Raw genomic sequence first — 21,359 nt, forward strand, 5'->3', positions numbered from 1 at the left:
GCTTTATCAGATTCTCTTTTCTCCCCAGAATTTGTGATTAGAGAGCCAGAAAGAGAAGGATAGGGATCCCACATGGCTGGGATTGGGAGATGTAATTGGAGAAGATAGGGTGGCCTGTTCTGCCTTTTGAACTCAAGAAGCAAGAGAAAAAGTCAGACTACTGAGAGAGAAAGGAGGACGCAGTGGTTATACAGAGAGAGTCTAGACAGCTTGACAGTTCCTAGCTCCAGTTCCTTACTAAGTCTGACTTCACTTCTAATCCTGGGGTATAGGAGACCCCTTGTGTCCACATAGTAAATTCCCTTCTGCTACCTGTTTACTTTTGCTTTCAGTCAACCTAAATGGAATTCTGTTGCTCGACAGAGTTGCAATTAATATGGTTCTTGGGATGGTTCTGCAGACACACCCTAATCTGTAACTGTACCATGTCGGAGAGGATTTCCAAGAAGGCTTCCAACAGAGGCTACCTTGTTTTAATTAAAGGTCAAGATGCATTTCAGAAGAATGCCCTGCATACCACTGAGAAGATCAAGAAGTTAGCCACTCCAATCATCAGTATATCAACAGCATAAGAAGCAGTCAAATGGGATTGTCCTCTGAAGACATAAAACATAAAATCAATACACAGTGGATCAGAATAAATACACACCAAAGCATCATTTATAAAAATTGGCCTGGTTCATATGCCAACAATTTGATTATAACATGACTGAATGTATTGAATGCAATAACATCTGGAGAGAAACTGTGTCCATCAGATTTGGGAACTGCTTGGCCCTGGGAATTTAGAAAAATGTAAAGTATACCACCATCACCCCCAACTGCCATTAGTGACAGAGATCTAGAAATCCATTCTGGTTTTCCTCCAGGGATGCTGACCCCTCCTCATTAAAGGACCAAGAGTCCCCTTTTGATTCGTAAGAATCTTAGGGAAGGAGCTCAGGGAGCTGAGGCTGACTCAGACTCAGTCTTAACTCAGTGGATCAACAGCAGCAGAGATGCCTTGGCAGTGTATACGAGGCTGGTCTGCAGGAGTCATATGTGAACTGGAGGATCTGGTTGGCCCCAAGTCTTCATGATGATGGCAGTGCTGGGGCAGTAGTCTCCTTGACGACAGCTTATCTTTGAGCTTCCCTTCTCCCCACACCTCTCTTGAGGATGTGCCCAGGGAAGTCACTCCATGAAAATGGTCATGAAAATTTAGGGTTAAAACTTATACATTTCCTGTCATCTCATAAATATGAAGAGGTAGAATGTGGCAAGCAGAATAATGGTCCCCAAGGATGACTACATCCTGCTACTGGGGACCTGTGAATATGTTAGGTTTCATGGCAAAGAAGAATTAAGGTTGCTAATCAGCTGACTGTAAATTCGGGAGATTATCCTGGATTATCTGAATGAGCCCGATGTCGTCACAAGGGTTCTTAAATAAGGCAGAAGAAAGATCAGAATCAGACGGAGATTTGAAGATAAAAGAAGGAGTCATGAGTCAAGGAACGCAACAGCCACTAGGAGCTGGAAAAAGCAAGGAAACATTCTCCCGTAGAACCTCCAGAAGGAGCCAGCTCTTCCCACACCTTGACTCTAGCTCAGTGGGACCAATTTTGAACTTCTGATCTCCAGAACTAATTTGTGTTGTTTTAAGCCACTAAGTTTGTGGTAACTTGTTACAACAGCAATTTGTACAACAGTTTGTGCTGTGATAATAGAATACTGGAGCCTGGGTAGTTCATGAAGAGAGAAATTTATTCCTTACAGTGTTGGAGGCTGGGGAGGCCAAGATCATAGCACCAGCAGGCTTATTGTCTGGGGACAGTGTGGTCTCAGCTTCCAGGATGGTGCCCTGAATGCTGCATTCTGTGGAGGGGAGGAACTTATGTCTTGGCATGGCAGAAGTTAGAGGGACAAAAAGCATCAACTCCCTCCATCAAACCCTTTCATTAGGACACCTAATTCCCTTCATCCGAAAGGAGTCCTCATGACCTAATCACCTCTTAAAGGTCCCATGTCTTAATACTATTACATTGGCAACACCTGAATTTTGGAAGGGACTTTCAAACCATAGCAAAAACTAATATTTTGGTACCAAGACTGATATAACAAATGCCTAAAAATGTAGAAGTGGCTTTGAAATTTGGCAATGGGCAGAGGCTGGGAGAATTTGGAGATAGTGTGATAGAAAATGCAACATTATTACAAGTCTAGTACATAGTGAAAAAAGGAAAAAAAGAAAAGAAAATGCCAGATTGTCTTGAATGCAGAGTTTTCAGCTCCTGGGCACATGGCACCACTCACATATCACAGTGCACACTGGGAATGGTGGCTGTGGTGGGGTCTCAAGGAAGCCAACATAAACTTCAAGGAGAGGTGCTTTGTGCATCCCAGCTGTCCTGTGGACAGTCCAGAAGATAGTGGTGGCAAATGGCCAACTTCTGCAGCCCTCGCCCTGGTGCTAGAGAGAAGCCCTCCTTAGCAGTTTTACAGGGAAAGGTGGATTCCCTAGTCTCATACTACATCAAGTTAAGGTTTAGCCATGGTTTTGAAAGGGAGCAGTCACATTCTAGACATTCCAGAATGCATGGCACCCTCCTGCATGACAGAATACAGCACAATTTTTAAATGTTCTTCTAGACATTTATGTAGGCAAAATACCTGGATATAATTACCTGAAATTAAAGGCTAACTCTATTATACATAGAGACATAAGTAATTTTTGCAGGCTTTTAATATGCATTGAACTTTCCAGGAATACTTGGAACAGTATAAATTATGCTCTTGTGTTTGAAAATTTATCCAAAATGTTCACTATTTCAGGAAACTACATAACCAATGGCAACTTTGCTCATATGTAGTCTATCTCCATCAGTCTATAGCTGCCATTGATGGCAATTCTATATCTAAGTACAAGCATGTGACTATTCCATTATGTCTTCTGGTATAATAGTTCCCAAGGATTAATTATATGTAAATACGTACTATGGACTCCCCCTCAAAATTTGGTTTGGATTTCAAGACTGATTACACACTGACCAAAAAGGATATGAAAAGCTATATTACTCTCATTGTTGGTGGGATTGCAAAATGGTGCAGCCACTTTGGGAGACTGGCAGTTTCTTGCAAAGCTAAATGTAGTCTTACCATAGGATCCAGCAGTCACACCCCTAGGTATTTACCCAAATAAATGGGAACTTATATCTACACAAAAACCTGCATATGGATGTTTATAGAAGCTTTATTCATAATTGCCAAAACTTAGAAGCAATCAAGATGTCCTTCAGTAGGTGAATGAATGAACAAAGTGTGGCACAACAGAGCAATAGCATATTACTCAGCAGTAAAAAGAAATGAGTCACCAAGCCATGAAAAGACATGAGAAACATTACATGCATATTGCTAAGTGAAAGAAGCTAGTCTGAAAAGGCTACATTCTGTATGATTCAAGCATATGACATTCTGGAACAGGTAAAACTGTAAAGACAGTAAAAAAAATCAGTGGTTGCCAGGGGCTCAGGGTGAAGAAGAGAGGGATGAATAGATGAACCACAGGGGATTTTTAGGGCAGTGAAACTACTTTTTATGATACTATAATGGTGAATATTAACATTACACATTTGTCAGAACCCACAGCAATGCACAACGCAAAGAGTGAATCCTGATGTAAACTATAGACTTTAGATAATACTAATGTATCAATATTGGTTCATTAATTGTAACACGTACTACAGTAATGCAAGATATTAATAATGGGGGAACTTTAAGGGAGATGAAGAGTGAAAGGGGATATGTGGGAACTCTTTGTACTTTCTGCTCAATTTTCTGCAAACCTAAAACTGCTCTAAAAAATAAAATGTATCAATATGTTTAAATGTGATTATACAAGCCACACACCACAGAAAGTATTTTCAACACACACGTATGCATATATCTGACAAAATAGAAGAATAAAGAGCCCCCAAAGATCAATAAAAATTGGACAAAGGATATAAGCAAATAATTCACAGAAGTGGAAACTAAAATGGTAAAGACACAAAAAGATGGTCAAATACATTAGTAATCTGAAAACTGCAAATTAGAAGCACAGTATAATGCCATTTTACAGCCATTACATTGGCAAAATCTAAAAGGTCTGAAAATATCAACTCTAATTTACTGCTTTTGGAAGTATAAATCAGTAGAGCCACTAAGGATAAAAATTAGGTAACATCTATGTATCAATCATCTATTGCTGAGAAACGAATTGCCCCACACTTAAGTGATTTGAAACAGCATACGTTTATTACCTCACCATTTCACTGGGTCAGGAGTCTAGATGTGCTCAGATGGGTCTTACAAAACTAAAAAAACTATGGTTATTCACACTTAGATATGAAGCAGCTTTTCTTCCTCCTGAATAAAAGGAATCTGTCAATTCAAGGAAAACAACTGGCAGTATATTTTTGCCAAATGTAAGATTCAGGCTTTCAAGCAAAAATTAGAATTTTAGAAAACTTGTATCCACCATCCTGAACCTGACAACTTTTCAAGACCTTTAAAATGATATCACTGGTGATTTTAACAAATTAAGTTTTTATAATACATAATCATATGTTCCTATTTAGAATATCTGTGTAATTCATTAAATCAATATTTTCTAGATGACCAAAACAGGTTGTTACAAAATTATACACAGCCAAATGATTCATTCAAAGTATAAAATAGACCAATGGAATTTAATGTAGCAGAGGTAAAACTTCACTGACATAAGATTCACCATCTGAAAAGGCTACAGAAATACTTCTTCCATTGCCAACTGCGTATCTATGTGTGGACAGATTTTCTTCATATGCTTCCATCAAGGCAACAGATTGCAATAGATCAATGGCTGAAGTGGATAGTTAAATCTAGCTTAAGGGTATATATTTTATATGGATACACCTTTGTATTCTTCTCATCTGATGAAAGAATATTTGGTTGATTTATGATCCGATGATCCTCAGACAAAAATCTATTTGGAGTATTCTTACATGGAGTGATCCTATAGTCATGACTTCTCTAAGCTTTAACAAGAACTTATATTTGCGAAGAAGCAGAGTGTGCCCAAGGGAATATTTTTGGGGTGAGAAATGAGTGTTAGAATCCTACAGATGAGTCCAAGAAGTCCCAGAGATGAAACAATTGTCTAATTGGTAAAGAAAAGGGCCCTTTCTCTCAGACGAAAAAAAAAAGCACATTGTTATTCTTTGCTCTTGGATGTATTGTTCTGGTTTTTGGAGGGAAAATAGGTGTCCTAAACCAAGAGCTCTGTTATGTGTAAAAGTTTCTTTTAAAAGGATGGGGGCTGGAAGATCTTCTGGGGATATAAGACCTATCTTTAGGATGATGGAAAATGGAAACATGAGAGAGATTTTCAAGTAGTTGGTGAACACATCTGAGTTGAGAGCTTTGAGAAAGTGTCTTGTGCCCTTCAGCAAGGTGGTTTTAGGGGAAGGTCTTGTGATGAGGAATTTCTCCTGTCTTTCTATCTCTACTTTTCTGATTCACAGAATCCCTCTCCCAGACATCCACCTGTCTTTAGGTGGGAGTGCATGAGCTTGAAAGCAATGAGCATCAATCCTCTCTTTCTGGAAGACCTTAGCTAATAACAAGTCTCTAATATATAGAAGATAAAACTATTTGGTATGATGAAGCAGAAAATACCTCTACATATGGACAAAAAAAAATGGCCAATCTCACCATAACCAATGTTGAAAATTGGAGAAATAATAAACATTTCTTACCATTCTGCATTTTTATGAGCTCTCTGTGAGACAGACCTATCCAGGAGAAATATTCCTCGGAGAATTTATGAGATGAAAGGTCATAAAAAATCCTCTATGGTTTCTCTTTATCTTGCTATTTGAAACACTTGTAAACATTTATGTGGGGGTTTCAGGAGACTTAAACCGCTGGTTCAATTTGAATTCAAGGTCTTTGAAGATAGTCATCAGTTTCTGCTTCCTTTAAAACTTCTAATTACACAAGCACAGCCTTTCCTGACATATGGCTATTGGTCTGATTTAAAACTTACTCATTTCAGCTTGTACCTTCAGTCTCATCGCAGCCCGAATTATAAATGTTACCCACTTCATTGCAGCCTGAATTCTAAATATAACCCACTTTTCTTTAAGACATGAACCCAGTGGAGTATGAATTCTACATAGAATTTCACACAACTGTAAATATTCATACTACATTTACTACCTTGGTCCTAAATCTCTTAAAATATGAATTTTAAAATATACAATTAAGTCAATAAAGCAGTTTACTCTTAATGACTGCTACACTCACATGGTCAGAGACAACTATTTTTAAATCTCTTCTTAGTGACAAAAAGTTTCTAATGGATTCATTTCAACGAGGATCAATACCCAACTTCCAGGAGAAGTAATACTCCATGGAAGACTGTCTAAATATGCTCTGATTTTGGATCCCATATTTTCCACCCTGTAAGCTACTTTCACATGCAGACCCAGCCCTTGGTTTAGTTCCTGACTCCAGAGGAGTATATAAGAGGCCTCCAGTCTTCTGGTCCTCCTTCTCTTGTTCTGCTTTTTAGCTTGTTTGTTTGTTTGTTTGTATTTCATTTTTTCTGTTTCTTCTTTGCATTTTACGCTCTTCTATTTTTTTCCCAGCTTTTTTCCTCTTTTCCCTTTGCCAGCTTTTCTGTTACAACCAAAGCTTTAACCTAAATACTCGCCAGGCAATGAGCGTTGCCAAGTTTGTGGCTTCGAATCAGATAGACCCCATGTTTGAGCCTTCTCTCTGGGAAACCGATTGAGAACATACCAGACATTCACAATGGTTTCGAATTAAGTGAGGTTTGCTGCAACCTACTATGAAGTGACCTTGCACCAGCATCCTAGGTTATTCTCTGGGCCTCTACACATCTCTGTTCTGATTCTCCGTGAAAACCTCACTGACCCTCGATACTGGAAACATCCATGCAGAGAGGTAGGGAGCCTGACTTCATACCGCCGAATTCACATTAGTAACATCTACTTCCTCAGCTATGCAAACTATTTTCCTTTTATATATTTACTTTTTGGGACTGAGCTACTCTTGATACATCTAATGCTATATCTATTTTTCCAAAGCTTGCAGAAATTTTTAAATGGAAATTCCATGCTAAAAAATAGCATTCTAAAATGGAAACATTTTAAGGTATACAATTCAGTTCTGAAAATCCTTGAGAAAAAGATTCATGGCAATTTGTTTTAGTATGAAAGTTATAGTGGCATTGTGGCAAGGCTATTCTAAGGTATCTAATGTATGCATGAGCATTCTTAGATGTACAGGGAAATGATTCTGTAGTTTTTGCACCAAATTTTGCCAGTCAAGAGAAATGACCTTATAAAGAAATTCAAGAAGCAGAGAGTAGCTGTGACCCTCCCTTCCACTAAGGTGGTACCAGCTTTTCAGAGGGAGGAATGTTTCAGCCTCATATCTACCTGCCACTGCAAATATGCTTAGACTGTTCCACATTATTTCCATTTCTAGGTAAAATCCAGTGTGGAAAGAATTTATAGCATCATAGGCAGATGTGATAATCAAAATATTTAGTGTCTGGTAGGGTGGGGATACGGGCTGCTCAGAATGGTAGCCTAACCAATCAGACCAGATGCCATAGTACATACCTGTCAGTATCAGCTCTGGTTTTGGAAATCTACGGAACAGTGAATCCAAGAGACTAAGGGTATCAATATTTTGTATTGCATGCATTTTCAGTATGTCTTTTGCTCATTTGAAAGAAAGAGATGGTTTGGGTAAGTGGAAATTTGGAAAGCCTCATTTCTTAAGGTAAAACTGAGTTGTACATTATATCATCATGTAGTTTCCTCCTAAGTTGAAGGTGCTGGACACGGTGCCTGAATAGCACAGGCATAATGGGTAGTTAAAATAGTGCTGTTTGTATTGTATCTTTTCTTGTCAACAAATGCTTATCCAGAATTTACTGAAAATCTGTGACCACCCTGAGGACCTGGCTGGGTAATTTAGAGGCTCCACAGCAATATCTGACTATACAAAAAAAATCAGTTGAGTGCTCACAGAAAATGATAATAAGGAAGAGGAAACTGATGACTGTATAAAGTGTACCATACCAGCGGATAGGAGACAAAGAAAAGAAAGTCAACATAGAAATGCCAAAATAGAAGAGGAAGTAAAAAGGGAGCTGGGAAAACGAGGTATTCTAAAAATAGGCCTTGTGAAAATGAATAGCACTAGGTTGGGAAGTAGCCAAGTTTGGGCACATGAAGCTAAGAACTACAGTGACTTACATGATAGAAAGCTATGCTCAGAAAACTTTTCCTTGTCTTCTCTTGTCACTCAGGACAAAAGGAGTCTTTTTTGTTTTTATTTTTATTTATTTTTTAATTTTTTGAGACAGAGTCTTGCTCTGTCACCCAGGCAGGGGTGCAGTGGCATGATCTTGGCTCACTGCAACCTCCGCCTCCTGAGTTCAAGCCATTCTCCTGCCTCAGCCTCCCCAGTAGCTGGGATTACAGATGCGCACCACCACGCCCAGCTAATTTTTCTATTTTTAGTAGAGACGGGGTTTCACCATGTTGGCCAGGTTGGTCTAGAAATCCTGACCTCATGATCAGCCCACCTCGGCCTCCCAAAGTGCTGAGATTACAGACATGAGCCGCCGCGCCTGGCCAAAAGGAGTCTTTTAAAAAGCCAACTGAGCAAGGCCTCCAGGACCCTTAGGTAGGCTCAACAAATGTACGGATCTTGAAGCCCTTTCTCCACCACTCACACCCACACTCTAGCCCTGGGATTTAGTTAGTACTGGAAGTCTGTGATCCTTTGTTAGCATTAGATCATGAATAATAAAGTGACAAGAGACAGCATTTAGAAATAACTGCAGCTACCAAGAAAGAAAGTTTTGCCCTGTGGGAAGAGGAGGGAGAAAGGGAAGAGAGGAGGAATGAGCCTCTTGTAACCACAGTGCCATGCTATACTTACAGCAGAGGAGGTTTTCTAACAAAGATGTTCTGTCAAATTGGATACATAAATGTTGAAGGATGTGTATGCAGTAGACAAATGTCTACCTGCCAATCATATTTCATTTTTTAACCTAGTCACATATATACGTAAGTCACATATGATTAAAACATCTTTTAATTTAACAATGTCGATTTTTTTCCACTCTCATGTTCCATTAAAAAATTGTATTCAGGCCGGGGGTGGTGGCTCATGCCTGTAATCCCAGCACTTTGGGAGGCCAAGACAGGCGGATCAACTGAAGTCAGGAGTTTGAGACCTGCCTGGCCAACACAGTGAAACCCCATCTCAACTAAAAATACCAAAAAAAAAAAAAATTAGCTGGGCTTGGTGGCAGGCACCTGTAATCCCAGCCGCTCAGGAGGCTGAGGCAGGAGAATCGCCTGAACCCAGGAGGCAGAGGCTGCAGTGAGCTGAGATTGCACCACTGCGCTCTAGCCTGGGTGACAGAGGGAGACTCCATCTCAAAAAAAAAATTGTATTTAAATTATCCACATGTACCTTTGACATCACTGTTGTCACCATCACTTTGGAATCACTGAGCACAGTGTCTACATTTTATATGTATGATTCTGGCTCTGCAATCTTTATTCTAAGCCACAAATAAGCATTCACAGAATATTGTCAGTTAGTTACTTCATTCATCTTACAGAGGCTTTTTGTTGTTGTTGTTGTTTTGAGACAGGATCTCACTCTGTCATCCAGGCTGGAGTGCAGTGGCATGATCACAGCTCACTGCAGCCTCAACTTCCCAGGCTTAAGCAATTCTCCCACCTCAGCCTTTGAGCAGTTGGGACCACAGATACACATCACCACGCCCAGGTAATTTTTGTATTTTTTGTAGAGTTGGGGTCTTACCATGTTTCCCAGGCTGCTGTCAAACTCCTGCGCTCAGCAATCCACCCACCTAGGCCTCCCAAAATGCTGGGATTCCAGGCATAAGACAACACACCTAGCCCATTGATGCATATTCTTGATGTCTAAACATTACCACTTGATGCATCATTCTTCAGAGAATATAGTAAATATTGAATAAATGCAAAATGTTTATAATATGTGAATGAGTTACAAGTCAAAAGGACTCATAAGTCAAAATAAAAATAACTTATGCATCCCATGCTTAGCTTAAGACGTGAACATTACCTTTTTGAAGCTCTCTGTGGGCTCCTTCCTAATCTCTTTGCCCTTCGTGCTCATCCATTTCACTCCCACTGGTAATATATCATTTTAAAATTTGTGTTTATTGTTTATTTGCTTATAGTTTCTTTCTTTCTTTCTTTCTTTCTTTCTTTCTTTCTTTCTTTCTTTCTTTCTTTCTTTCTTTCTTTCTTTCTTTCTTTTTTTTTGAGATGGAGTCTCGCTCTGTCGCCCAGGCTGGAGTGCAGTGAAGCCCCGTCTCTACTAAAAATACAAAAAATTAGCCTGGCGTGGTGGTGGTGGGCGCCTGTAGTCCCAGCTACTTGGAAGGCTGAGGCAGGAGAATGGCGTGAACCCAGGAGGTGGAGTTTGCAATAAGCTGAGATCGCGCCACTGCACTCCAGCCTGGGTGACAGAGTGAGACTCCATCTCAATGATAATAATAATAATACATAAACAATATTTAAAACCCATTTATTCATAATGATACTAAAATAACTGATCTAAACCAACATGTGAATTTAGCAAAACATCCAAGAGACAATTAGGGAAAGCCAAATGTTGACTGAATAGTTGATGGTATTAAGAAATTATTGGCTGGGCGTGGTGGCTTACCCCTGTAATCCCAGCACTTTGGGAGGCCGAGGCAGGTGGATCACCTGAGGTCAGGAGTTCGAGACCAGCCTGGCCAACGTGTTGAAACCCCCTCTCTACTAAAAATACAAAAATTAGCTGGGCGTGGTAGTGTGTGCCTGTAATCCCAGCTACTCGGGAGGCTGAGGCAGGAGAAACGCTTGAACTCAGGAGGCAGAGGTTGCAGTGAGCCAAGATCACACCACTGCACTCCAGCATGGGTGACAGAGCAAGATTCTGTCTCTAAAAAGAGAGAGAGAGAGATTACTGTTATTTCTTTCAGATGTGACAAGAGTATTTTAGTCATACTGCTTTGTAGAAATACTCACTGAAATACTTATGGATAAAATAATACGACGTTATCTAAATCATTTTCCAAACAAGGCCAAAATTCAGGAAACTCTATCTAGAAAAACAGTGTGGCTATTAAAAATACACATTAATCTAAAAAGTACCACCATCAGATAAGATTTAAAATGAAAACAATGTGTTCTGGACAGGAATACTGATAGTAAACAGCTTAATTGTTTGTTTGTTTGTTTTGAGACCTGGCCTCCCTCTGTCACCCAGGCTGGAGTACGGTGCCACAATTATAGCTCACTGTAACCTCAAACTCCTGGGTTCAAGCAATTCTTGCACCTCAGCTTCCAGAGTAGCTGAGACTACAGTCATGCACCACCACACCTGGTTAATTATTTTATATTTTAGAGATGGGGTTCTTGCTATGTTGCCCAGGCTAGTCTAGAACTCCTGGCCTCCATCAATCCTCCAACCTCTGCCTCCTGAAGCCCTGGCATTATAGGCATGAGCCCTGACAGCTTGCTAGTATTTTAAGTACAATTGGTAAAACTTATAAACACACAAAAATAAAAATATTTAAATGATCAAGGACAATTTATAAAAGAAGTGAAATGCAGAAATGCAAAGTTACAATGAAGAAATTTAATTGATACTTCATTAGTAATGTGCTTACCCATTGATGTGCCAAAAATCAGAAAACCATTTTTTTCATATAAGAATAGTGTGGATGACCTTCCAAGAGAACATCTCACAGTGCCCTCTGGAATCAATAAGTCACAGCATGAGTAGGCAGGGGTGATGTTCAAACACATCAGCAATGGCTCAATAATCAACCAACTAGAAGGACATGTGCCAGACCTGGTTCTGGAGGTTCCTCATTGGCTGGGCAGGACCCATTTATTCACTGACCAGGAAGAAGCCCTGGGTTGGGCAAGGAAGTGCTAAAATGCCAGCAGGAGTCACTTGGAAGCTCTGTGTAACAGCTCTTAATGAATCAGTACAGAATTAGTTTGATATTTCAACACCTAGGGGATCCCTAGAAGACGTTTGGGTTTGCTAAACATTAACTCTGTGAGAAGAAACACTCATAACATAATCAAACCCAATATTATTAAAGTGAGGACTAAGCAACATGGTTTCTCACTCACAATGCTAGCTCACCTTCTATGTGTGACTGGGAGTAGCTGTGGCTAGCAACCATTTGGCTCTTAAATCTGTCTATATCTGTGTATTCGTATGTATCTCATATATATGTGCATATATGTGCAGATACTTTTAGGCAGAAATCAACGTGCATAACAGAAACTCGTTCTCCTCCTCTACCCACATTTACTGCTGAACAGCCAAAATTTTAGACTCCATTTAGTTTCAGACTCTTATCAGAATGACCTTGCCAGCCAGCACCTTCTTATAAATTCTACATACAAGATACTTTGTGGTGATCTAACTCCTTAGCTACATTTTCACCATTTTATCTTGCTATGATACTCTATGTTCTTGCCATATTGAACTACGTATAGATCCTTGAACAAGTACTTTATTATTAATAAGATTTTCTCTCCTTGGAATGTCTCTCAGGACCCCTTCATTTATAGGTTGTTGCGGGAAGTCAGGGACCCCGAATGAAGGGACTGGCTGGAGCTGCAGCAGAGGAACATAAATTGTGAAGATTTCATGGACATTTATCAGTTCCCAAATAATACTTTTATAATTTCTTATGCTTGTCTTTACTTTCATCTCTTAATCCTGTTATGTTTCTAAGCTGAGGATGTACGTCACCTCAGGACCACTGAGGTGTTAACTGTACAAACTGATTGTAAAACGTGTGTTTGAACACTATGAAATCAGTGCACCTTGAAAAAGAACAGAATAACAGCGATTTTTAGGGAACAAGGGAAGACAACCATAAGGTCTGACTGCCTGCGGGGTCGGGCAAAAAGAACCATATTTTTCTTCTTGCAGAGAGCCTATAAATGGATGTGCAAGTAGGAGAGATATCACTAAATTCTTTTCCTAGCAAGGAATATTAATATTAATACCCTGGGAAAGGAATGCATTCCTGGCAGGAGGTCTATAAACAGCCGCTCTGGGAGTGTCTGTCTTATGCGGTTGAGATAAGGACTGAGATATGCCCTGGTCTCCTGCAGTACCCTCAGGCTTACTAGGGTGGGGAAAACTCCGCCCTGGAATATTTGTGGTCAGACTGGTTCTTTGCTCTTGAACTCTGTTTTCTGTTGTTTAAGATGTTTATCAAGACAATATGTGCACCGCTGAACACAGACCCTTATCAATAGTTCTGCTTTTGCCCTTTGCCTTGTGATTTTGTTGTACCCTTATCAGTAGTTCTGCTTTTGCCCTTTGTCCTGTTCCCTCAGAAGCATGTGATCTTTGTTCTGCTTTTTGCCCTTTGAAGCATGTGATCTTTGTACCTACTCCCTGTTCTTACACCCCCTCCCCTTTTGAAACCCTTAATAAAAACTTGCTGGTCTGAGACTCAGGTGGGCATCATGGTCTTACTGATATGTGATGTCACCCCTGGTGGCCCAGCTGTAAAATTCCTCTCTTTGTACTGTCTCTATTTCTCAGCTGGCGGACACTTATGGAAAATAGAAATAACCTACATTGAAATATTGGGGGCTTGTTCCCCCAATAATAGGTATATTTCAGGGGTCAATTCAGATTTTTAGCACTTCCTGAAAGTCTCTAATGTCATAAGTATAGCATTATAGAAAGTACTGGAGAACTTACTTTTCCAAACGAGAAAACTTTCTTCCACATTAATTAGTCAAAATCCCCATTCACTACTCTCTCAAATTCCTAGCATCACTGAGTCAATAATTCAACAGATTTTTCTCCAACAGTCTGTTTATTCTGCTTACATCTACATTCCTCCATTTCCTCTGGCCCTTTCCTCATCTGGTTCAGAATTAGTGGTGGTAATACAGAAATCACCAGCAGCCAGGTATTGGGAAAGACTTCCTTACCACAGAAGGTGAAGGGATGGTTCAGCACCAAGGACAGGGGCACATGGGCCCGCTTACTTTCCTGCCTTCTCCACCTCATGTGTATTTTAGTCATGGTGTGTGATTATGTCTTAGATTAAGTGCCCTTCCTCATTGCTGAGACTAACTGTATTATCATTTTCACTTTATGCTGAAATTTGTTTCTTATTTATCTCCCTTATCGTTCCTCCTCCTTACCCTCACTTGGTACAATTCCTGGGGCATAGTAGGCTAAATAACTTTTAGATTAATTAATAAATGAATCAATCACTTAATAAATTAACAAATATATTTCAGAAAAGAGACTAAAATCCAAAGAGACACAAATAAAACAAGTATGCAAGGAAGCAAAAATAATATATTTGTTATTACTCCTTCAGACATCAATTCTCACCCTGGCTTTGCATCAGAATGATCTGAAGAGATTATTGAAAATGCAAACTCCAACGTGGGGGACATAGGAAGACCCTGTCTCTACAGAATATTTTAAAACTTAACCAGGCATAATGGTAAGGGAAGCGGAGGCAGGAGGATTGCTTGAGCCCAGGAGTTCAGAGCTACAGTGAGCTATGATCAAATCACTGCACTCCAGCCTGGGCAACAAAGCAAAAACCCTGACTCAAAAAAAAAGAAAAAAAAGTGAAATCAAACTCAAAGGTGCTTCCCCAGAAATACCAGAAATACAGAAAGTAAGAGAATTCTGATGGTGTGGACTTGACATATGTGAAAGAAGTAGGGGGACAGCTTGCACAGGTGATTTCCAAGGGCATGAAATATTTCTTCTACAGTTAGTTATAAGTTCTGCTATATCCCTAGAGGAGGAATTAAGCATGTGGAAGGGAAAGAAAGCTCCAGCTGCCCTGGTTCATATGAGCAACAGGACCCAATCTTTTCAGCTGGGTAAAATGAAAATCAGCAGGAGCTGCATCTTTATTCTGATACCTGCTGGTCTCCCACTCATGATGTAATAGTACAGGTAAAGTTATTCTTTGATTAAGTTTCTTACAGATTCTGGATATTAGACCTTTGTCAGATTCATAGTTTGTGAGTATTTTCTTTCATTCTGTGGGTTGTCTGTTTACTTTGTTAATAGTTTCTCTTGCTGTGCAGAAGCTCTTTAGTTTAATTAGGTTCCACTTGTCAATTTTTGTTTTCATTGCAATTGCTTTTGGGACTCAGCCAAAAATCATTTGCCAAGGCTGATGTCAAAAAGGCTATTTCCTAGGTTGTCTTCTAGGATTTGTATAGTTTAAGGTCTTACATTTAAATCTTTAATATATCTTGGTTAATTTTTATATATGCTGAAAAGTAAGGGTCTAATTTCATTCTTCTGCATATGACTAGCCAGATATCCCAGCACCATTTATTGAATAGGGAGTTCTTTCCCCTTTGCTTGTTTCTGTCAGCTTTGTCAAAGATCTGATGATTATAGGTGTGAAGCCTTATTTCTCAGTTTCCTACTCTGTTCCATTGGTCTATATGTCTGTTTTTGTACCAGTAACATGCTGTTTGGGTTACTGTGGCCTTATAGTATAGTTTGAAGCCAGGTAGTATGATACCTCCATCTTTGTTCTTTTTGCTTAGGATTGCTTTGACTGTTTTGTGTCTTTTTTGGTCTCATATAAATTTTAGAATATTTTTTCTCTAATTCTACAAAGAACAACATTGGTATTTGGCAGAAATAGCATTGAATTTGTAAATTGCTTTGGGCAGTATGGCCATTTTAATGATATTGATTCCTCCAATCCATAGACATGGAATGGCTTTCCATTTATTTGTATTATCTCTGATTTATTTCAGCAGAGTTTTGTAGTTTTTGTAGAGATCTTTCACCTCCTTTGTTAGGTATATTTTTAGTATTTCATTTTCTTTGTGGTTATTGTAAATGGAATTGTGTTCTTGATTTGACTCTCAGCCTGGGCACTATTAGTGTATAGAAATACTATTGATTTGTCTACATTAACTTTTTTCTCCTGAAACCTTGCTAAAATCATTTATCAGTTCTGTTAGCCCTTTGGCAGAGTCTTTCGGGCTTTCCATTGTAGAATCATGTTGTCAGTGAAGAGAGAGAGTTTGACTTCTTTTCCTAGTTGGATGCATTTTATTTCTTTCTCTTGCCTGATTGCTCTGGCCAGGACTTTCAGTAGTATATTGAATGATATAGTATAGGAGTGATGAGAGTGGACATCCTTGTCTTGTTCCAGTTCTCAAGGGGAATGGTTCTGGCTTTTGCCTGTTCTGTAAGATGCTAGCTGTGGGTTTGTCATAGATGGCTCTTATTATTTTGAGGTATGTTCCTTTGATGCCAAGTCTGTTGAAGGTTTTATCATGAAGGGATGTTGGATTTAATCAAAAGCTTTTTCTGCATCTATTGAGATAATCATATGGTTTTCACTTTTGATTTTTTATGGGTTAATTACATTTAATGTAAAAAGTGAAAAAATTTTAAGTAAAAGTGAAATGGTTTTCACTTTTAATTGTTTATGTGGTTAATTACATTTATAGACTTGCCTATGGTGAACCAACCTTGCACTCCAGGAATAAAGCCCACTTCGTTATGGTGAATTAATGTTTTGATGTGCTGTTGGATTCAGTTTACTAGTATTTTGTTGAAGACTTTTGGGTCTGTGTTAATCAGGGATATTGGCCTAAAGTTTTCTTTCATTGAATCTATGCCAGATTTTTGTAGTAGGCTGATACTGGCTTCATAGAATGAGTTGGGAAGCAGTCCCTCCTCCTCATTTTTTTGGAATAGTCTCAATAGGATTGGTGACAGTTCTTTATACATCTGGTAGAATTCAGCAGTGAATCCATATGGTCCAGAGTTTTATTTGGTTGGTAGTTTTTTTTTTAATGATTCAATTTTATTGCTTGATATTGGTCTATTCAGGGTTTCAATCTCTTCCTGATTCAATCTTGGGAGATTGTGTGCTTCCAGTAATTTATCTATTTCCTCTAGGCTTTCTAGTTTGTATAAATAGAGTGGTTCATAGTATTCTCTGAGGATCTTTTGTATCTCTGTGGTATCAGTTGTAATGTCATCTTTGTCATTTCTGATTGTATTGGTTTGGATATTTTCTTTTTTCTGTGTTAATTTAGCTAGCAGCCTATCAATCTTGTTTGTTGTTTTAAAGAGCCAACTCTTGGTTTCATTGCTCTTCATGGATTTTTGCATCTGAATTTTATTTAGTTCTCTAATTTTAGTAATTTATTTTCTTCTGATAGCTTTGGGATTGGTTTGTTCTTTCTTATTGTTCTATTAAGTGAAAAGTTAGATTGTTAATTTGATATTTTTTAACTTTTTGATGAAGGCATTTAGGGCTTATTAATATTTTTGAATCCCTAACTAATATGGTATGAAGTTGTTTTCTTGCAGGAGGGTGATCAAACTCTAAAAATTATAATTGGTTTTAAAAATAACATTAGGTGATACACTGAAAATTTCAGTTTATTTGACACCATGTTGAAAAAGATAAAAATTATTTTAAAGTATATCTCTACTTTAGTTAGTACAAAATTTATATTTTCTTCCTTTAAAATGAAAAATAATATTTTCCATATTCCTGATCTTTTCAGAAAGGTTAATCTCCAAAATATAACCAACAATCTTTGTTAGTTAAGGTATTTCTATTGTTCACGGAAGAAAATCCTCTCTTAAATACAACTAGAAGCAACCTGTTTAATATTACTAAAGATTGTGACATGTGGCTTCCATGTCCTGCTTTGTCAAAATAGAAGCAGAAGAAACAATGCTGGAAGAGAAATGAAAATGAGAAAGACCATTACAAATCATCTACAGATAAACATAAAATTTATAACTAAACAATATGGGGTGTGAATTATCAAAGACAGAAAAGCTATTCAAGGTCTAATCCAGAATCACTTCTGTACTGGTTTATGTCTTGGGAGTTTAAAATGTAAGGCATTGCAAGAGTTGTACGTGTAAGCAATGGAGTTTCTTTTGTATTAAGAAAGAAGTCTATATTTATCGGAACTCAAAAACTTCCTGGTAATTTAATTCAAAATGCTTCCTACAACCCATCAGCTGTCCCTTCATCTTCAGACTGGTAAGATATTTTCCAACCAACTGTTTTTCATAACTGGGCCTGAGGTCATGTTCACATCCAGACCTGTATTTTTCACCTTGCTCGATACTTTGCCCTTTTAACACTTCTAAATCAGAAAAAGTAAGTTCTGCCACACCATTCTCAGGGAATGTCTCTCTGGGAAGAACAGAGGTTGTTAGAATGCTTTCCTTAGAGACTCCTTTGAAATTGTATTGTCCTGTACAACAAATAACAGACTAGGAGTCAGGAAAACCACATGTTGAGCAACTCACCTAACATGTCTAGGCTTCAGATATTTTTATCAGCTTCCGTAGAAAAAAAATGCATTTAAATTTAACAAAGTAAAATTGCTACATTATTGTCCATTTTTTGAGATTTTTGCCAGTTATCAATTTATTACCTCTCAATTCCAAATCCACCCTTTTTTAATTTAAAAAATTTTTGTAACACTGCATTGAGATGTAATTCATGTACTGTACAATTCACCCTCTTAAAATTTTCAATTTCATAGTTTTTAATACTCACAGAGTTGACAATTATCACCACAATCAACTTTAGAACATTTTTATCAACCCAGAAAGAAACCCCATACCTTTCAGTAATCACTTCTCAATTCTTCATCCTCTCCCCATCAGCCCTCAGCAACTGCTAATCTACTTTCTGTCTCTATAGTTTTGCTCATCCTGGACCTTTCATCTAAATGGAACCATAAAATATTTAGTCTTTTGCAACTGGCTTCTTGCACTTGGCATCATGGTTTCAACTTTCACCCATGTTGTAGCATATATCAGTACTTCATTTCTTTTATTGCCAAATAACATTCCATTGTATGGATATGCCCCATTATATTTATTCTACCAGTTGATGGACATTTGTGTTGTTTCTACTTTGTAGCTGTTACGAATAATGCTGCTGGGAACATTTCTGTACAGGTGTTTATGTGGATGTGTGTTTTCATTTCTCTTTTTTGTTTTTATTTTTATCCCTGGGAATGAAACTGTTGCATCATATGCTAACTATATGTTTAACCATTTGAGGACCTCCCAGATTATTTTCCAAAGCAGCTGCACCACTTTCCCTTCCCGTAAGCAGCGTATGGGCACCAACTGCTCCACACTCTCACCTACACTTGTTACCTGTCTTTTTGACACCTTTTGGACAGTAACAACCATCTTAGTACATGTGAAGTGGTATCTTATTGTAGCATCCACCCTTCTTTGCAGTGCCCTGTGAGACACAGCATTTTTTTTTCTTTGCTGCCACGAAGTGAAACTTTTCTGTATAGGCTGTGGAAGGGATGCCACAAGAGGGAGGAGATTCTTCTGATTTTGGTATGCTTTTCTTCTCTTTCCTAAAGCAAGGCTGCTAGTGGCATGCAAGAGACCTACTGATGTTCACCTTCCTCCAAGTTTGGCTGGCTCCTAGGCAGGCAACTTCCTTCTCACCAGCCCCAAACTCTACAAACTTGGAAGAGGGTTCCCCACCTACTGCAGACCAGCTTGGGTCAGAGACAGCTCAGGAACTTCATCGGCATAGGCTACCAGTGCCTTAGGCCACAGCTGGTCCGCAGCTGGTGGGGATCCCTCTTCCAAGTTTGTCCTTCATGGATTCTCTTTCCCTTAGCCCTAAAGGGAGTAACTGTCCTCTATCTTTGCTATTGCTGTGTTGTTTGGAATTTTCCTTTTTCCCTTTTACTAATTGTAATTCCTAGTTAATAATATTTGTTTTTAAGAGATGGGGTCTCACTCTATTGCCCAGGCTAAAGTGCAGTGGCACAATCATAGCACACTACAACCTCAAACTCCTGGGTTCAAGCAATCCTCCCATCTCAGCCTCCCGAGTAGATGAGACTACAGGCACAAGCCACCTCATTCGGCCCTAGTTAATCATCTTTCTCTTAAATAGTCCTTTGTATATATTACTGATGTGATCTCTATTACTGATGTGATCTCTATTACCTGTCTGGACCCTGACAGATATAAGATTCACCATCTTTTAATGCAACATTTTTTAAAATTAATCATATCAGCACTACTCTAAAACAGAGTTCAATTATTTTTTAGAAACTTAGGTGCATTAAACTACCATTGTAATGTGGTCTAAACGACTTTTACAAATTTTCCACAGGATCATAATGTAAAAATATCTAGTAAACAATTGTAAAAAGAAAATTATAAAGGGAAATTCTAAAACTGCTGAATTGTTATCATTTCAATGAACAAACTGTAGTTTTATATGATACTTTACTTTCAAATTTTAATCAGCTATCATTTGAAACAAATGCAAACATGTGTCCAACACAAAAACAAAAGTTGGAATCAGCTGCTTCATGTATTTGCAATATATGTGTCCCTTTAGCAGCTACTTTCTATCACATTCAGTCTAAAGGTTACGATCTGTCTTCAAATTACAGGTGAAATGAGAGCACTTGCTTATGATACAGAAGAAAATGGACTAAGGAGAGCTTTCTCTAGCCATTAAGATCAAATTATAATGGAAACTAAGGAAGTGGTTCTGCATTGTCATCAGTTAGAACTGCCAAGTTTATAGCGAACCAGTCTGGCGTAGGCACGGCCCCAAACTGGATGGAACTCTATTCATCCTTCTCTAATTTATTTTTATCTTGCTACTTCCTTAAAGCTGCCTTAAATCATGTCAGAAGTCCACATCCATGCTCAATACCCAGCATTTGTTCTGGCACCTGCTGACCTTTTGCTTTTGTGTTGTTCATTTGACACTTTCTACTCAACATATAATTGTTGGTAAATCCTGATGTGAATGTCCATGCTACAGCATTGTAGCCCTGAGGTACCACCAGATACCAAAAAAAAACTGACTATAATTATTAAGGAGCCATTAACCTGGGCTACTCAAGTGAAAAATAAAGCACCAAAATTTTACTCTCAGGTCAATGTGAACATGGCTATGAAGGCATTCAAACTAAGCTCCAGATTGCTCTGCAGAAACACAGCCTGACCTTCATTACCATGATGCTATCATTGAAGTTGTACACAGGCTACAATTCTCAAGATGACTCCTTGAAAAATTTTTTAAATTTATTTTTAAAATTTCTCTAGAATAACAGTGTTGGGCATCTGTTAAATAGAGCAGTCTTATGGCTCTCCTGACCAGTTAATAGGAACAAGGCTATACAGCCCAGAATCCCAAAGTAGGAGTATCTCAATGCAGTACCTCC

General features: G+C 38.6%; 1 protein-coding gene and 1 long non-coding RNA gene across 2 annotated transcripts in view; both read left to right on the top strand.

Annotated features, from left to right (window-relative positions):
• APBB1IP (amyloid beta precursor protein binding family B member 1 interacting protein) overlaps nucleotides 1–21,359 on the top strand; it is a 232,280-nt gene that overhangs the window by 21,219 nt on the left and 189,702 nt on the right. The gene's annotated exons all lie outside the window — the stretch shown is intronic.
• On the top strand, nucleotides 6,379–13,807 carry LOC134731093 (uncharacterized). The gene is made up of 3 exons (XR_010113165.1): nucleotides 6,379–6,969; nucleotides 9,710–9,846; nucleotides 12,673–13,807. It is a non-coding gene; the product is annotated as an uncharacterized LOC134731093 (long non-coding RNA).

Source organism: Pan paniscus, chromosome 8 (assembly GCF_029289425.2).
Source record: "Pan paniscus chromosome 8, NHGRI_mPanPan1-v2.0_pri, whole genome shotgun sequence".
NCBI lineage: Eukaryota > Metazoa > Chordata > Mammalia > Primates > Hominidae > Pan > Pan paniscus.